Genomic DNA, 20,935 nt, shown 5'->3' on the forward strand with positions numbered 1-20,935 from the left:
AATTTCCTCTCCTTAACCATGCCTGCATTTGTTCCTGATCAATATGAGGTTCCTCCAGCAGTTTTCTGTACTTGCAACTATACTTATGCATTTTCCACATTTCTTGCCTTCTCATCTGGTCCTTCACCTTATATTCTTTCTTTTGTTTTTGGCACATTCAGTTGCTGCCTGATTTGTATCTACTTGTGGTTTGATTTCCATTCTTGCTTGATGCCTCCTTTAGAATGGGGAATATATAATCTTGGCATGCACTGATTTTTATAAATCATTTAGTAAGCATGAAGCATCCCTCTTGTTTTCCTATCCAATCTATTCAACATGTTTTGGGGCCAGTCAATCACTCCAAAACTGTAAGTTAGGACAGGAAGACCAAATTGGTTTATAGCTTGGATTTTCTTCTTAGACGTCAACGCTGTTTTCAGGATTAATTTAAGTCTTCTAAGTACTCCTTACTAAGTTTTATTCGCATTTGTTCATGTTTTATTGTTGATCCTTCATCAATTCCCAAATATTTATACACTCCCTCTTGCTCAAGTTCTTTTATATCACATTCTTGTCCCAAACTGATGTATTCTTGGTGCTGCAGTTGTCTTGCTTTAAAGGTTGCTTTTGCATATTTATCAAGACCAAATTACATTCTTATAACATCTGAAAAGGTTTTGACAATTTGCAGTTGTGCTTTCAGTTCCTCGTCTGATGAGCTGTACAGTTTCAAATCATCGACAAAGAGAAGATGAGAAGTCTTTACACTTTGTTGTTTTCTAGGAGTCAAATTATAGCCATGACCTAAGCTGTTAAGTAGGCAGCTTAGTGGTTTAAGGGCAAGGCAGAATAGCAGTGGTGACAGAGAGTCACCCTGGAATATCCCTCTTTCAATATTTATCCCTGGAATAATAAGTTGTCCTTTATAATGGTTTAATTACAATGTGGTCTGCCACTGTTTCATGGTCACTGTAATGTAGTCGATCAGTGTAGGGTGTATCAGATACATTTTTAAGCACTCTTTTATCCATAAAAGTGGGATACTATCAAATGCTTTTTTGTAGTCAATCCATGCCATACTTAAATTCTTCCCCTTTTTACATTTCTCCACTATGACTTTATTTAACAACAACAAATGATCCATTGTTCCATATAACTTTCTTTTATTGCCCTATGATTCAATTGTCATAATTGAGTTTTCTTCTAAATGACTATAAACGCTGTTGGCATCAATTCCAGTCTATAGTTTATACATCGTCAGAAGGCAAGTTACTGGGCTATAATTTTTAGGGTAGCTTGCAGGTTCAGTCTTAAGTAGGAGCATTATATTTCCTGTTAGCCAGGTTGGTGTCTGTTCACGGTATGCATATAAATAATTCTGACTCATGGGTAAATCTTTGTGCAAAGATGTTAACATTTTTAACCAGAAATTAGGTGCTGCATCTGGGCCTGGGGCTTTCCAATTAGAGGCTTTTCTTAACTTTGTTTGAATATCTCCTGTACCTTTAAACGTCTTATTCTTTCTTTTACTTCTTTTATCCATTTAGCATCTTTGTTATGTTCCACAGGATCATCACAGATACTTGTCCAAAATGTATCTGTTTCTTCTTTTTTTTTTTGGTGGTCTTTTAATTCCTTTTACCTTATTTTCCAATTCTCTATAAAACTTTTTTGGGTCATCAATAAATTGCTTATTTTGCACTGTCATTTATATTTATCTGTGTATCTTCTAAGTTTTTTCTCCTGTGTTGAGATTTTTCATTTATTTGTGATAGTGCATGATAGAGCCTGATCTGTTCTAATACGGCACATTGCTTTTTGCTTTTATCACGTCTAACTTTCTGAGTATTTTTGCTGATCTGTTCCTTCTTCTATACTCTTCTAATAGTGACACTTCTTCTCTTAGTTGCTTTATAGTTTTCTCTATTCGATACTTCCATGATGGTATTCGATTTTTCCCCTTTCTCTCCCTCATTACCCTGTGTTCTTGTAGCAGAACTTTATCAGTCATCAATTTATCTGCACATTAATATACCCTGTTTACTTCTGTTATATCACATTAATTAAAGTATGGCATGGATTAACTACAAAAAAGCATGATTACTGTATTCTTATCAAACTTCTTACTTTTGGATTTTATTGACCTTCTGCAGTCTATTTCTTTTATTGATCTTAATATGTTTATCTATCTCTGTTAAGTCAAGCAAATCTTCTCTTAGCTCATTTTCATCTAAACCGAGGGCACATTTTTTTGTTTTCCATTTACTGCAGGCAGTCTATATAAGGTACTGTTGCATCTTCCTGTGGCACATTCTCTGCAATTTCATCCCGTGCCATCCGTTGCTCTGTCATATGAGAACTCACTGGCCTATTACTCCTCAACATTAACTGCCTCAGAGTTTCCATGATTTCCTGTTTTTTCCCTTGCTGTCCAGGTTCAAGTGAATGTTTATACTGGTTTTCTGTGTAATGCTCCAAAATATCTTCATATGGCACCTGATAAATTGGTTTCCATTCCACTGGTTTCCCCTTAATTTGTAGTTTCACTGCTCTATCCTGTTGTGGTGCTTTCTGAATTAGATTTTCTACACTGAATCCTTCACTTTGGAGGTACTTCATAACCTCAGTTTCTGTTTCTTCAACTCCTCCATTACTGATCTCCTTTTCTACTTTTCCTCTTTGTCTTCTTATTTTTTTGTATTGTGAAGTTTTCCATGTCTGGATTCCTTTGTCTGTATTCAAACATCTTTGATGAGGCTCTTTTTGTATTGATTAGTCTTGCTTTCTCCTTTGCATAGATATTACACCATATTCAATCTCTTTTTCTTTCCCATGTCCATATTTCTTCTTCGGATGTCTTCTGATCTTCCTGTTTCTCCTTACTTTGGAGACTCGTTCCATCATGCTGTGATGTAACCTGTGTTTAACCTTCTACATCAAATCCTTCACTTCACAGGTACTCCATAACTTCAACTTCTATTTTTTAACTTCTGCTTCACTAATCTTCTTGTCTACATTCCCTCTTTGTGATACTATTTTTTTATTGTGAAATTTTCCATATCTTAATGTATTTGCCTATATTTCTATTTGAATATCTTTGGGGCTGCCTTCTTTATGTTGATTAATTTGGCTTTTTGCCTCTGCGTAAATATTGCACCATATCAAATCTCACATTCTTTTCCATGTCCATATTTCTTTTTTATACATTTCAAATATCTCTAGGTTTTGTTGTTTGCATTTTTGCACTTCCTCAGATGCTTCTCTTTCCAAACAGATCAAAGTTTCTTGATCTATATACTGTTTTTCAAAAATCTGTTGTATTAATGACCACAAATTTTTATTTGAAGCTTCTGATAGTTTTTCTTGTGGAAGTATTTTTCTTTCCTCTAATTTATCTCAATCTTTTTGTCTTTTTGTATATCTTGTGTCTGGAAATTCTGGGCTTTTTGCATAATAATAACAATATGTAATTTCTTTCTTATCCTCAATAGTCCACTCTAGTATCTTTATGGCTCTTATTTGGCCTATCAGTTTTTGTGATTTTTGTGGACTGTTACTTCCTTCTACAACAGGAGAGGGCATCCTCCCCCTGGGCCTGTCCTGGCCCCACTGTAGGAATGTTTCCATATTTTAAGGACTCTACACTGTCATTTTTAACAGTCCTGGCACCAGTGTGCCAACCAAGATTAGGCACTTCTTTATCCTGGGTCTTGTGCACCCAGCTATCTTTTTTAGTTTTTGACCTACTTCTGTCCATGATGCATGCTATATGAATGCAGTCTATATATCAGTGTCACTTTGGTGAGATTTTGTGAAAAACAGGGTTCACCATGTGAAGGTACTCACCAAGACTTGAAGATGATTTCAGTTTCAGCACTACTACTCTCCTCTGCTTGCTGACTTTTTTTCTCTCCATTCGGGACCCCAATGTACTGTAAGTTCCTGCTGAAGTACTCTCAGGTAATTATTAGTAATTCTGTCTCCTCTTTCTTCTTTCTTTAGATCCAGTTTGGAAATTATTTTTTTCAATATAATGCAATTTGATTTCAGTATCTGAAGTTACCTGGATATCACTAGGACAGCCCATCACCCCTTTGTGTAGCCAAATTGTTTTGCATAAGATTTTGTAAATATATCTGTAATCTGTTATGTCTGAGAATACACACAGTTAATCCATTTGTATGTCTTTACTCCTTCCATATTTTATGTATCTATAAAATGGTTTCCTATTATGTTCATTACGTTTATATAAATTTTCTTCATATTTTTCTTACTCATATCTCACACTATGCTTAATTTGTTTGTCCAGCTTGTTTATTTTAGTTTTCAAACTTATAGTTCATCTTTTCTTTCCACTTCTTATATTTTTTTGTCTCTCATCTTAAATAGGTATCTTGTTTTTATGGAAATATATCACCCTGACCTTCTATGGCGAGATCCTGATTTTAAACATGTTTTTGATTTCTTGCACTCAAAAATTTCTCTTTCAAAACTTTCCACATTCCTTCTGCAGTTTTTCCACTAATGGCATCAGTTCAATTAGTTTTACATAGTGACTGTTTTGCTTCCAGATATTCTGTAATTAATCTTCTGTGTATTTGTTTAGATTTCAGTTTGGCAGAATTATCTAGCAGCAAATTAAACTTTATAACCCCATGATCACTCCACATCATTGGTGGTAAAACTTGACATGAAGTAACAACATTTTCTTTAGGAACACAAACAATGTCTAGTATGTCCTGCTCCCTGGTAGTTATTTTTACAATCTGAAGCTATTGCTGTTCCTGAACATATGTTATAATTTCCTTACTAATGTAGTTGAATCAATATTATTCCAGTCTGTTTCTGGTAAATTTAAGTCCCCAGCCACTATTATTCTTCCCGCCTGTGTTTCATGCAAGAAATACATGAATTGCTCTAGGTCATCTGTACTTGGCTTTGGTGGTCTATACACTCCAACAATTGTTATATGTTCCATGGTTGTCTTTACTGTCACAGTTACACAATCTATAGTATTGGTGTTATCACTGAACATTTAATAATTACAGGTCTCATATCTATCTTTAACCCCTATCATAACACCTCTACCTGACTTTTTGTTAGAATGTCTGTTACAGTAAAACAGTTATACCCTGGCAAAACTAGTTTTCAGTCATTGTTCTTTGATTGTTTCACAAGCAAAACCAACATCAAACTTGTGGGAAAGTAGCAAATTTTCCTAGCATTAACAACCATCATAGATGCATCAGATATTGCTATCTGTGAAATGTTAAATTTTTGACCTGGCAGAAATCCTGCCTTGTGTTTGTCAAATACTGCAAACTATCTGCTGCAAACATTATCTTCCCTGATCTTGCAAATGCACACCATACTGTCTGAACACGTGTGCCCAAAATTTGGCTCAGATTCTCTAAACATTTCCATTTTTCATGTAGGTATTTACTGAAAAAATATTTTCATTCACAGTGACCTGACACTCCTTACTATATGTCATTTGAGAAAAATATGTCCTATGCTATCTAAGAGGACTGTATGTTTCCTGTTAACAGTCAGTCCTTGTGGATGAGATTATTTATGCAAACATCTTTAAGGATGAGATTGTTTGTGCAGACATAAATAAAAACAGAGCAGTACTTTCTTGCATTAAGGGTTCAAATAGAATTTTTTTGTTTATTTATTAATTTATTTATTCTTTTTTAATGTTCGAAGGTTTGTCTCACATCTCCACTTGTTCTCCTGGCAAGCATAACACTATTCAATGTTCAATATTTTCTCTGCATATATAAATATCAGTTCCTCTAATAACTGAATCTCCAATTACAAGAAAATCTTTTCTGATCAGGTCTGAAGAATCTTCAACTTCTAATTCAGTAATATATGCTCTATCAATTGTTACATAGGAATGATCTTCATCACCATTAGTCTTATTAATCCCACTGTTTTCACTGTGTATTACACATAGTTAAAGAGTCAGGTGCTTGTTAAATTATGTTATGGAGTTCCAAAAAGCATAGTTTTGGTCTTTGGAGAGGTTTTGAAATAGTTTATGGTTTCTAAATTGGTACGGAATGTTGGTGTTAAGAGTGACCTGATCAGTAAATGACCATGTTATCAGCATAGAGAATGAATGGGAGATAGGGGAGGTGACAAGGAAGTTTGTTGATGAAAATGAAGAGGTGGAGAGGAGCAAAAATGGATCCTTTTGGTACACTTTTGGTAATAGGTGCAGAATCTGACTGAGAAGATCCTACTTTAACTCTGTTGTGTCAGGAAGTGAGGAAGTTTTTAAACCAGGGACTGACATCTAGACTGACACCAATTTCAGTTAATTTGTTTTGGAGAAGATAGTGGTTCATGAGTTCAAATGCCTTTATCATTTGTATAAGTAGACCCCCTGTAAGGAGACATCTGTCAATGTTTTGCATGCTGTTATCAGTTAGGGACCAAAGTGATTTCATAGAGCTTTGTCCAGGCCAGAATCCATGCTGTTTAGTGGACAGCAGGTTTTACTTTTGGAGAAGTAAATATATATTTGGTTTACCTTGAAAATGTAGACTGGAGGTTTGGCAAAAATGGGAATGTCGAAATTCATTTGGCTGCTTCTCGTATTGCTGACCATCCGTACTACAAGTGTTCTGGACAGTGAATGCCACTGTACATTTGCATATCTGTAATTTGTGGTCGACGTTTCAACTAGAGGTCGCTGTACAGTGCAGACTGGGAAATTACCCCTTTTCCCACTGCAGTGCACTCTCGGAGTTAGAATATGTAATTTGCAGGGGGCTTGCACCCCCTGAAAAAATGTTAAGTCATGTAATTTGCAGTAATGAACTGCAAAACCAAATGTATGCAGGAAGTGATTTTTAAAAGTTGATAATTTGAATAGATTATGTTGTGTCATCCGCACATATGATGGTAAACCTATCTATCTATATATGCATATATATATATATATATATATATATATATATATATGTGTGTGTGTGTGTGTGTGTGTGTGTGTGTGTGTGTATATATATATATATATATATATATATATATATATATATATATATATATAGAGAGAGAGAGAGAGAGAGATCTATGGTCCAGACCATATGATCAAAGTTTTTGAACTTCGAACGTTAAAAAAGAATAAATAAATTAATAAATAAACAAAAAAAATCTAATTTAACCTCTTGCTAATTAAATATACCAACTCCGAGATTGCACTACATTGTGGAAAATGGTAAATTTCCCATTCTGCTCTGTACTACGATCTCCATTCAAAACATTCAAATTTTCAAAACTTTGATCATATGCTCCTGACCATATGAATCCGAAGTTTTGAAACTTTGGTAATCTGATAGGGAGCCATACACACACACACACACACACACACACACACACACACACACACACATATATATATATATATATATATATATATATATATATATATATATATATATATATATATATATATATATATGTATATATATATATATGAGAGAGAGAAAGAGTTAGGAGGATGGATATTGGATGGAAATGGCAAGTATCTTTTGGGTTGATCTGTTTTGACAGGAGTTTAATTAGGGCAGTTTTCCAAATCTGTGGCATGATATTTTGGGTAAGACATAGATTATATATGTGGGTGAGGGGAAAATATAGATGTCAGATACAGGAAGAGTGTCAGTGGGAATATGATAAGTAGAATACAGACTTTTTGGGGAAGTATGCGTTTAAAGTGAAGAGGGGGAATGACTGGTAGTATGGTGTGAAATGCATGATCTGCTAGAGGCATGGGTTTTATTGATGGGAGACTGTTAAATTCTTTGAGGAACTCTTCTAGAGAAAGTTTTATTGTGCCACATTAAATGGTGTTTGCAGAGAGAGTGTCATGAGGAGGTTTTCTTCTGGTAAGAAAGTTGACTTCTTTCCAAAAGTATCTGGAGGAATCTAAGAGATTAACTTATTCCTTTGTATGGAGAATTCTTTTCTGCCTTCTGTTGGACTTTTTGGCAGGTTACATAGGGCTGTAAAGGAGGCATGGCTGTTTATTGTTCATGTCTGTTTCCATTTTGCCTTACTTCATCCCTTAGACTGAGAAGATGTTTGAGGCCTGTGGATAGTCATTCAGTTTTACTGGGTATTGTAAAGTTTGTCCATAAGTGGGAAGAATTTGCCTTGCAGCTGGAGTAGAAAGTTGATAGTACATGATTTCAGTTGAGGGCTGTAAGAAAGTTTTTGAGTTTGCCAATATTGGTGCTACTCTTGTTTCTGAAGACTTTTAATATTGGTGGCAGTTTTTAGCATGGTTGATAATTGGCAGTGGTCATGTAGTGATGGCATAATGTTTATATTGGAGATGGAGTTTGGCATGTTTGTAATTATCAGGGTAAGTATGGAGTGTTTTGAGGATCTTGTTGGTTCTTTTAGAAATAAAATAAACTGAGCACTGGCTGTATCAGGCACACAAAAATATTTATTAATTAACTCATGTCTTCTTTCTCCTCTTGTTTGGCACTCTAAGCAGTGTAACCTCCATATACTGCTTTCTTCAGTTTTGTGGTCCAGTTGCCACCCTTCTTTGGGTGTCCCCTATATAAGTTCCTTGCATTCACTTTAGTATCCATACTTAGTGACTCCACAGAAAGGTTAATCTCATCAAGAATGGCATAAAAAGTTCTGGAAAGGTACTTCGGAAAGGATACACCTCATTTCAATAAAACAAAATCATCCTGATGTCTCCCGTGAACCAACTGCTCCTTATTTTTAGCAATAATGGTGCGACAGTGGTGGCCTTTTCTTGACTTTTTTTTTGTTAATCCAATCTTGTATGCTGACACACTCACTTAATGATTTAAGTTTGTTTTTATTCTTTATTTTGCTTTTATTTTAATTCCCATGAGCAGATGTTTTACTAGGCTTCCACTATGAGCAGACAAAACTGAATGTGCCAAGGACTGGAATCACTGAACTGCATTCATCAAAAGAAAAAAAAAAACAGCATAAAAAATGTGCCAAGGATCAGAATCCCCAAACTGCCCCCACCCAAAAAAATGCCAAAAACACCTTTTAAGTGTTTTATTTTTATTTATTTATTTATTTTTTTTGCAGGGTGGTAAATCCCTATACACCCCCAATATAGAGGAGCAAGCTCCCCACCCCCCAGACTTATATATACCAACTTCATGGTTTCATCAACTTGAAGAAGGGGGAAATTCCAATAAAAATGCCATCACTGCTGGTAGAACTCACAGACAGTGACTTCCTATGGAGAAACTCTGATCATTGGTGGGTGAACATCTGGCAACTGAGGCTTGAGAGTTCAATTTTTGTTCATTCATGGGTTACCCATCATTTTACTAGTTCTTGGCCTAAAGGGAACAGTCTGTTTCAGAAGTTTGCTTACTTGTAACATTTCATGCCTTTCACAATGCCAGGCTTAGTGATCCTTTGGGATCATCTCCTCTTCCTGCAAAGGAAGAATGTCTCTTATTTAACCATAACCAAAACCTAGGACTGTGAAAACAGGAGTGGCTTAGAGAAGAGAAGAGAACGAAAGGTGATATTTGTTGCTCTAGTAAAAAGTATTTTATATTTCACAAAATTCATCTGCAACCAAATGTCTTTCTTCAATGTTTGACCTATATGAAAGATCTAGTCATATGCTCACTACAGACATGTTTATCATGATATCTTAATGAATGTTTATCATGATATCTTAATGAACTCTACAGTCACATTAGGCTGTATCATTTGAAGGCATTATGGATGTTGCATTAGAACCCTGAATGTACATTATCCTGTACCACGATCTAAGCTCATAGTCTGATTTGCTAATACATGGCCCCACCACTCCAGATGTGTGCCTGTACAGCCAGGTTGGCAGTAAGAAAACAATGAAATGTTTCATGCTGTTTACTTGCTTGTCTATAATTCTAGAGGATACAATCATTTAATCCCAGTATTTGCTGGTAAATGAGGATAAATGTGATGCGCTGTTGGTGCCCTTCCCCATGTATTTTGACTATTCTTGTGACCATAAGACATACAGTGTTTATTATTTATGTTATGTAGGCTCTGGGTCATCACCTGTCTATCTAGAGTGCACTTAAGACATTTACCTGTAGAGTGAGCTACATTCATACTAACTACATAAAATTCAGATAATTTTTGTCAGTACACTGCATGTCAGTTGTGGACAGCTTTACTTGTGTACAATTTAGAATTAACAAGGAACAGGCCAAGACGGATATCACCATTGTGTCTTCTTCCTCATCCTGATCCTACTGTAGCACTGAAAACATAAATATTGCAATGAGCACTCTTGTATAGTTTTACAGGTTATTTATGAGTTATCGTGTCATTTTTATAGATAATAATTGCACAGTGCTAAGAAACCCCTGCGTATCTTTTTGTGCAGTACTCATATACTGAATCCAGTACTTTACACGTTATTATTTTCTGAAATACCATTCATTGTCTGATGTACAGATTCTATTTAAAATTATTCGCAATCAAAACAAACAAGTGCTACACATACTTTAAAATACTTTGTATCTAGAACAGCATTTCTAATACCCTGGTTACACATCATTACAAAGTACTACTATAGTTAGTTTTTATACAATATAAATAATTTTAGTTTTGTGATGCATACCTCTGTGATTACAAAAACGACAAACAAAATGTATACTCTAGTTGTATTTTTAATGTTTTCATGTAATGACAGCAGTGTCAATGGTGCAAGAGGTAATACACTTCCTTTGGTATAGAAAGCTGTGGGTTCTATTCCCGCAACAATTAGCTGGATTGCTGATACTGCAGTGTCAAATAAGGGGGGTGCTGCACTCCTGTGTATGTCATTCTTTAAGTGAGACATTAAACCTGAAATTACATCTGCTTGAGCTGGTCATAGCTCAGTTGGCTGTAAAAGATTCCATGGCACTTACAGAAACAAGTAGGGGGTCCTTTAATATATAGAAATATATACAATTTTATACAATTATACAAATCATCATATTATGTAGTTACATAAAGTTACATTAGATCTACATTCTTCCAACTTTTTTGCTTCACACATGTATATATGGGTCCCCTTCAGATCGTCGAATGGACATAACATTGAACCGCTTATGGCCGAGACGAAAACATTGTTTCTTTACAACATCGAGACATTTGCATACACAGCGCCACAGGAAAAAAATTCCCATTCACTTCAATCTAAGTGCGATCTTGGAGTTTGTATATTTAAGTAGCAGGGGGTGGAGGGTGCAGGGGGGCATCTTTGCTGTTTTTCCACTTTCCCCTTTTTATTTTTTTTTATTTCCCCTCCTTACTCCACTTTCCTCTTTTACCATTTTACTTACATGAGGAAATGCTTCTTCCCTCCCCTGCAGAAAATATCTTTGTTTATGTAACAATCAGTATATTTCTTTATTTTTTTATATATATATATATATATATATATATATATATATATATATATACGCATATATCTTCCTTTTTTCTGTAATGTACATTCTCATGTCTTTCCAAACTTTCTAATGCCTTATTCTGCATATATATATATATATATATATATATATATATATATATATATATATATGGGTCACCTTTAAAATCTCGAAATCGCGTTTGCCCGAAACGGAATCCGACGGGACGAGAATACCGAAAACGCAGATGACCGAAAAGGACGGACTCGGTAAGTGTGCGATCGAGTGAGGGATTTAGTGTTAGGGAGCGGAAATGTAAGTGTGCGATAGTGAGGGACTGTGGGTTAGGGTGGGTTAAGTGAGTTAGGGTTAGGGTGCAGGTAGGGTGTGTGTGCGATGGTGAGGGACTGTGGGTTAGGGGTGGGTTAAGTGAGTTAGGGTTAGGGTGCAGGTAGGGTGTGTGTGCGATGGTGAGGGACTGTGGGTTAGGGACTCGGTAAGTGTGCGATCAGTGAGGAATTTAGTGTTAGGGAGCGGACAGGTAAGTGTGCGACAGTGAGGGACTGTGGGTTAGGGGTGGGTTAAGTGAGTTAGGGTTAGGTAGCAGGTAGGGTGTGTGCGATGGTGAGGGACTGTGGGTTAGGTGGGTTAAGTGAGTTAGGGTTAGGGTGCAGGTAGGGTAAGTGTGCGGTAGTGTCGGACCTTAGGGTTAGGGTTTGGGTTAGGGATAGTGCATATGTTATGTAGTGTACTGTGTTGTTTACGTGTAGTGTGTTGGTGTAATGGTTTTCGGTGTTTTGCGTTGTCGGCGTTTTATGTTTTCGGTCTTTTCGTTTCGGTCATTAGTGTTTCGGGCAAACGCGGTTTCGAGGTTTTAAAGGTGATCCATATATATATATATATATATATATATATATATATATATATATATATATATATATATATTCTTGTTTTGTTATGTTTTTTTTTATTCTTAGTCCACGTTCCCATTCTAAATAATTTATTTAATATTTCTCTATAAATACCAACCACTTTTCTGTGCAAATATTTTAAAAATTTCTCATAGTTATATGGTCCTTACATAATTTACATACGTTACCCTTTTCCTTCTCATTTCACACTTTCTGATTTATCCTTTTAATACCTTTTCTAGTTTTTATACATTCTGTATTTTCTTCAGTTTCTATACATATTGCCATGTGATCTTCTTTCCACTGCTTCCTCAATAATTATTTCTATATGTTTAGAAACTAAAATAACAGTCATTCTCTGTTTTAACATTTCCTCTCCTAGCTGTACTTGTATTTATATTCCCTAATACCAAATTTCCACATTTCATCACCTTCATCATTATTTTGTTTTCTGACCTATCTTTTTCTTTTCATCCCTTAAATCATGATTAAAATCACCCATAACTATAGTATACCTATTAACTAGTATATAATCTATCTTTAAACAACCTTTCTCTTTCTTTATATGATATATATGCATACACTGCTATAAGTCTATAAACTTTATATTCCCAACTTAAAGCTACTATTAATCATCATTTTCTTTCGGCTGTTCCCGTTAGGGGTCACCAGAGCGGATCATCTGTTTCCATTTCTTCCTGTCCTCTGCATCTTGCTCTGTCACACCAACCACCTGCACGTCCTCTATCACCACATCCATAAAACTTATCTTAGGCCTTTCTCTTTTCCTGTTACCTGGTAGCTTCATCCTTAGCATCTTTTTCCCAATATACTCAGCATCCCTCCTCAGCACATGTCCAAACCAACATAATCTTGCCTCTCTGGCTTTGTCTCCAAACCTTCCAACCTGGGCTGACCCTCTAATATACTTATTCCTTAATCTGTCCACCATCGTCACACCCAGTGCAAATCTTAACATCTTTAACTCTGCCACATCCAGCTCTAACTCCTGCCGTTTTGTCAATGCCACTGTCACCAACCCATATAACATAGCTGGTCTCACTACCCTCTTGTAGACCTTCCCTTTCACTCTTACTGGTACTCGTCTGTCACAAATCACTCTTGACACTCTTCTCCACCCACTCCATCCTGCCTGTACTCTCTTCTTCACCTCTCTTCCACACTCACCATTACTCTGAAGTGTTGATCCCAAGTATTTAAACTCGTCCACCTTCGCCACCTCTACTCCCTGCATCCTCACCATTCCTCTATCCTCCCTCTCATTCACACACATATATTCTGTCTTAATCCTGCTGACCTTCATTCCTTTTCTCTCTACAGCATATCTTCACCTCTCCAGGGTCTCCTCCACCTGTTCCCTACTCTCGCTACAGATCACAATGTCATCTGCAAACATCATAGTCCACGGGGACTCCTGTCTGATCTCGTCTGTCAACCTGTCCATCACCATTGCAAATAAGAAAGGGCTCAGAGCTGATCCTTGATGTAATCCCACCTACACCTTAAACACATCTGTCACTCCCACCTCAGACCTCACAGCTGTCACACTTCCCTCGTACATATCCTGTACCACTCTTACATACTTCTCTGACACTCCCAACTTCCTCATACAATACCACAACTCCTCTCTAGGCACCCTGTCATATGCTTTCTCTAACTCTACAAAAACACAATGCAACTCCTTCAGACCTTCTCTGTACTTCTCCATCAACACTCTCAGAGCAAACATCGCATCTGTAGTGTTCAAACATCCTAATCTTACTAAAGTCAAATCTAACATTGAAATTGCTGTACTATGTAGTACTGCTGTTCCTTAACAAGTTTCTTCTTCCATATTCCAGATTATACCTCCTCTCCATAGGTTTTCTGTTTACAATCTTTCTTCCTTTGTTAAACCTCTAACATCTAACATTGTAATATCTGCTTCACATGTATTACACAATTGTAATACCCCAATTCATTTTACTAAATGTGTTATACTATTAACATTAACTGGCACAATTCTAATATTATTTGTTTCTCTTCTTTCTAATCTGTATGAAATTACCTATTTTTATTCATTTCCTTTTTTTTTCAATCTTAAGCCTAGCCCTTGAAATTTTTTTTCTATCCTTCACTCTTTTTCCAATCGAATATTTTATTTTTAATTACTTTCCAATCAACGCCTACCTCATCAGACACTTCTGACACAATTTCTAACTCACCTTCTTCTCTTTCGGAATCTTGTATATCATTATTTAATTATTATTATTATTATTATTATTATTATTATTATTATTATTATTAATTATTCACAGTCATCTTGTTGTTATGCTTGTTGTATTTGCTCCTTGCTTTTTTCATTATAATTTACATTTTCTTTTAAACATATTTTTTATTTTCATTTAAACATATTTTTTACAATCCGCCCATAAATGTCCTGTCTGTTTAAATTTATAACATTTAATTTCACATTTGCTTGCATCATGTCCAAATCCCTCATATATGAAACATTTCTTTTTACCACAATTGCCCACAAAATGTCCTTCTTCCCCACAAAAAAAAATAAATAAAAAAACATGTTTTCGGTTGCCCCCACTATTTTACAACAGCTCTATTTTCTTCAACATTAATTATGCTTGGAATATGTATAATTATATCCTTTTCCATTCTCAGTATAGCACTACAATCTCATCCCTCAATCCATAGTCCTCTATTATCTAATACTTTCTAAATGTTCTTAACTTCTTTAGAACAGTTCCTTAATAAATGTTTTTTTTTCACAGTTTTGTTGTCAGTCTCTGTTCGAAACTGTATATGCACGTTCTTTTTTTGTTTCATGATAAAAAGTCTTAATAATATAGTTATTTCATGGATATGTGTCTTTTCTCATCACATTCTCCCAAAATAGTCTCCAGTCCTGCAGCAGTCTCAGAAAAAATTGTCACAGTATGTCTTTTTTATCAAAATAAATGCTCTTACCTTGTGTGCCTTTATTCCTGAAGGCACAACCACTGTGTCCCATATTTCATACCCGTCCACCTCCTTCTCGTCTTTACTTTATACATGTACTACGTACTTGTTTTCTTCTATTTCTTCCATCATCATATTCTTTCTTTTCCCTTCGCTCTTCTATTTCATTGTAACTGCAACATTCTGTTTATCTCTTCCACTTCCACTTCTTGGATGTTCTTCATAATTTCTTCCCATGATAAATAGTTTCTACTCCTCGGTTAATTTTTCTCCATCAAGAAAACCATCCCACAACCCTCCCGACTGGAGGGCTGTAACCACAAAAATCTGTTTGTAATTACTCCTCTCCCCTCAAACTATTAAATAAATCCCTTTGAAATAACTTCTCTGAATCTTTCGTAACCCCTTCTATCATTTCCTTTTTGTTCTAAAAATCTCCCTGAGCCTCTTTCATACTCTTGTATGGAGCCAGCATTCACCTCAACTGCCATCTTGCTAGCAGACATACCATGCTGTTCTCCCAGCTACCATTGCACCAGGAAGGGAACATACACACACACTTTTCAGACTTATGGAGCGCGAGTGCCATAACGAGTAAGGAAGGCCTCCTGAAGCCTTTGCCAGATTTCCCCCTGTAGTTTAAATACTACCACAAGTCTTCCCTGAAAATAGCCCACTAGTCTAGTAGGATTAAAAAACATTTTTGACATTATGAATGGGCTTTTTTTTCTCTTACAGTATAAGAATGCAAATGCTAGTCATTTCATTTCCAGTCACACTTCAACTGTTACTGCTGTGGTAGTGCTAAAATATGCCTGCAAAATGCAATATAAATAATCATCAGCTTTGCTATACTTTTGAGCATCCATTTTCTGATGACTCTTTCAACCTCAGGTTTGCACATTTGAGTGCAGTCATTATCAAATGCTAAATTTCTGTCTTGGCTAATCAAATTAAATTTCATATACTGCTACTATTGTCTTAAAAAATGAATTTATTATGAATTATACTTCCCCCTTCCTTTTTATAATTCTGCTCAACTGCAAATAAAGCCTAAAAGATGGAGAGATGTATGTCTCAGACTATGACTATGGATACCTCTGCAACAAAATAAAAAAGAGAAGGCAAACTTTAAAACTAGCAAAAGAAAAAAGTAACCGGCTTTGTCATTTCCATTAGCATTACAGAAATACCTCTTCATAATAAGAAAATCCACAGCACTGAGTGTCTGGGTGGGAATTAGTATATAAAAGACCAGAAATAAATTAATTTCAACCTACAAACATAAGAACCAATGGATATGAAGAAAAACACAAACACGCGCGCGTGCACACACACACACACACACACACACACACACACACACACACACACACACACACGCACACACACACACACACACACACACACACACACACACACACGCATGTGCACACATGCACATGCACACACACACACACACACACACACACACACATATGCACGCACACACATGCACAAACAGAAATATATACATACATACATGTGTGCTGAAAACTGTACTTTTAAACATCTGTGTGCACAATGCTTATTAATTCTTCATAGATATTGCTGCATACAAGCTGGAGAACGTTCAGAAGTCTGTGGTTCTGAAGCAGGATTAGTCAAAATGTCAGTGAACTTAGTAGGCCTAAATGCATCAGTAGTCTACATTAAGAAAATAATAATGATAAGTGAGTCACCAGAAAAGTAAATGAAAATGCAGATCACATTAAGCTTGTGCTTATAATCTGATTTCGTTTTCTACTACAAACCGAGCCATATTTGAAATTTGGTAAAAAGGTTCATCCTTCATGTTCTGTATCAAATCAGATCTAATGTAAATGTGTATGGTTTACTGCCTGCAGAATATGTCACGCCACCATTGCATTTAATAACAGTGCATAATGCACTTTACTTGGGCTGGTTATCTCCAACAAGAATGGGGAGTGCAGAGACTGCAGTTTACTTCTGCTAAAACAGGTTAAAGATACATAGATGGTTAGTTAGAAATCTGAAATATACTAGATGGTCCAGTCAACAATGTGGTTGGTTGACATCTGGTTATTTGGCTGTTCTTGGTCGACTAAAAAGATGGTCGATGGATATGCAAGATTACGCAGTTCATGCAGTTTAGAAATATTCCCTTTCCCCAATTTTGTGCAATCTCGGAGTTACTGTAGTTGGTGTGGGGGTGCACAGCCACAATCATGGGTGGTGCAGGGGAGAACCCCCGCAGCAAAAACAATGTTTTTTTTTTTCTTTTTTTTCAGTTTTGCATGCTCCAAGTTTGTTTCTTAACCGATGTATACTAGCAGGACAATAATAGAATTTTCAATGTGTTGTGGTATGTGTTTCAGATGTCACCAAAAATGAATGTTGACCAAAGCTCATAGAATCATACATATGCCAAATGTATGAACTACCAAAAAATGTTTTTTGTATCCCCCACACCCCTTGCTAATTATACATACCTGCTCCAGTGCCTTTCCATTGACATAGAGGGAAAAATCCTTGACTATGGCCCAGTCATCCTGGGGTTTGATTAGCTGCTCGGGTGACTGACAGAGAGGAAGGGAGAGGATGGGTGTGCCCATCCAAGCTGGGAGGGTGCTTGTTGATACATTCCCTAAGGGGATGCATGGTCTGATGGAGAGGAGCTGTCCTTAGACATAATCGATGAATGTGGAGGGCAGGGAAAATTCTTTTTCCTTTTTTCCCATACAGTAATTCTATTTATTTATTGCATACTAAAATTAATATATTCTCATTCAAGTGCAATTCCAATCACTTCCTTATGTGCAATATCACCTAATCTCACTTCTGTGTATAGTGTACTTTTCTTTTCATGTGTCAATCATCTAGTAGTCAGTGTTGTCCAGTGTATATAAATAGTGTACAAGCATGTGTATCAGCTACCTAGATATTTACTTTTGTACTACAGTTATTGTTTATTCTTTAATGCCTATCATGTCTGTCTTCTTACGCTTGTTTTCTCCTGTAAAAGAGCTGCCACTCAAAATTTCATTTAGATTGCACTTCTTGTGTTTCCTAAATGACAATAAAGTTTCTTTGAATCTTTGGACTGTGAACGATAAAGTCAGAACCTCTGTTAAAACTCTGGAGACAACATGGCAACAACATGTTAATATTATTGCCAGTCTGCTAACCTGGTACAAAACGTATAAGTAATGAAGAAAAATGTCTGTGTAAGACATTGCATGCTTTTTCTGTCCACACACAAAAAGGGCTCTCCTATGACAAGCTGCGCTATATTAAATGGAACTGTAACCACAGAAATGAATGGCCACTTCATCTATTCCTTCAGGGGAACTTCTGTCAACTGCTGTCCTACTTAACTTACCTTGATTAACTTGTTTTTACTGTACAGCATAGATCTCATCCCACAAGGGAGCATTGCAAAAGTTCTATGAGCATACTTGACTTACTTGTGGCAGCTTAAACAATTAACTTGTTTTATGGTTCCTGGAGGAAATGTAAAGCAAACGCATAAGCTGATTATGCTATTTAATAGTGGTTCCAACTGTAGGATCTAACACCATGCATCTGCTAGCAAATTTAATTCACTGACACTGTGGGCTTTGTGATAATCCCATAAAAGAAGTCATTGCGAGGACTGTACCCTTCATTCTTTGGTTCACAGGAGATATTACATCAAGTTGTGCTTGACAGGCATGGAGAATTGTACACTGGAGGTCAGTCCTTGGAAAAATAAATTGACAAGATAAGCAAGCTGTGGCAGAGCAGATAAGATATGGGCAATAAATATGAGAGCAGAAGATTTTCTGAAAGTATATACATGTGCAAAACATAGTGCTGATACCATTTTTGTGCAGTTTAATTTATTCATTTGTTAATCTGTCAGTTCATTATCTAATACCTGCCTTTATTCCATTTTGGTCTCTCACAGACCCATACACATGCATACATGCACACACACACACACACACACACACACACACACACACACACACACACACACACACACACACAACTGTCAAAGCAGAAATACTAACCTCTGCACCACTGTATCACGAGGGTTTTAAATTCTTATCTTTAAATATTTTTATCATCATCATTTATATATTTATTATGATTTGTCAGTAGAGCTATTCCTGCAGGACTAGGCAGGGCTAAGAAAAGTTTTCATTCCTTGAGCTACAGGTGATCACATATACAAACTTTAACATTACTATGAATTATATGAAGCATATTTTGAAGAAAATCTAGACATCAAAATTACAAATTTAATGAATTACTGTGTAAAAATGACGCTATAAGCATGTACGAGCCTTCAACTCTTAAATTCTAGACAAGCTGTGCATTTATTTCATTATCTTTTTTAATAGCAACATTTCTGTGTACCATGTTTACAATTACATTCCATGGAGAGGTACAGATAACATTTTCAACTTTCTTTTGAAAGGTAAATGTAAATAGTTCTACAGTGGTGGTATTTAGGATACAGAAGAAAAAAGAAAAACAGTATTTTGCCAAAGTCTATAAAAGTAACTTTTTAATATTTGTGATATACTTTAAAACATATGCTTACTTTTCTATTTGGGTGAAAAGCATGACAGTCATGAGTTCTTGCCTGACACATTCATTGCAGATACATAATTTAAAATTATATGTACTACACATTTTACTCTGTCATAACTGTATTAAGTGTATTTCCTCTGAGTCTATATACTCTTGCGTCAAAATTCCCAGAAAGAAAGAATGGGCATATAGGAAAATTGGAAGCTTATAGCTCAGACTGGATGAATATTGAGATTGTATCCTGGATGCTTAGGTTCAGTTTCTGCTTTTCAGTTTCCACCATGATGATATTGTGGCTGCCTTCCAAACAGTAATATATACTTCACAGAAGAGCTTTCATCACTAACTGTGGAAGAAATCAAGTTCTGAGCTATTGATGTAGCTAAGGCAAACTAGCTCTGATCTGAGCTCCAGCATGGAGGGTGAGATCTTCTGGTCAGTTTGAAAACAATAGGATAATATCTATTCCTTCTGAAGTACCTCTCCGACACACTACAATGTGATCCTTGTGACAGGCAAGCTAAGAATATGCAAGTCTGTGACTGGTGCTAACCATCATACCATATTTTAAGAACACATTGCTCAGATGATTACCTGTTTTACTTTGGCTTCCTTTCCTTTATTCAAGTACCGTATTGTCCCTCTAGTACTTTGCATTTCAAAACAGTTTCTTCCAAATATATAGCAAAATGATCAGAGAACTGAGCAAGCAAACCAATTCACTTACATGAAGAATTGCAGCTTGCCTTCCTCTGACTGGCCACTGCTACAGTTGCTAAGCCTCTTGTCCACATGAGTAATTTACCTTTTGCATTTGATAGTATTCCATTGTATTCAAATATGCACTAATCATTCCTTTGATTATAGTTCTCCATCTTACTGATGTCTGTGAAATAAGGCCCATTACCAGTTTACATGCTATAGGCAAACTTATAGTGACTTCTCACTCATTTGCATAAGAGCATCTGAAAAAAAATATGGTAATCAAATGGCAACATGCAATTTGCACTAACAAAAAAAATAAAAATAAAACATGCCGAAATCTGCTTAATGTGACATTATATTGTC

The sequence above is a fragment of the Protopterus annectens genome, chromosome 5.part0 (genome assembly GCF_019279795.1).
Source record: "Protopterus annectens isolate FY-2018-M chromosome 5.part0, PAN1.0, whole genome shotgun sequence".
In the NCBI taxonomy this organism is placed as follows: domain Eukaryota; kingdom Metazoa; phylum Chordata; order Ceratodontiformes; family Protopteridae; genus Protopterus; species Protopterus annectens.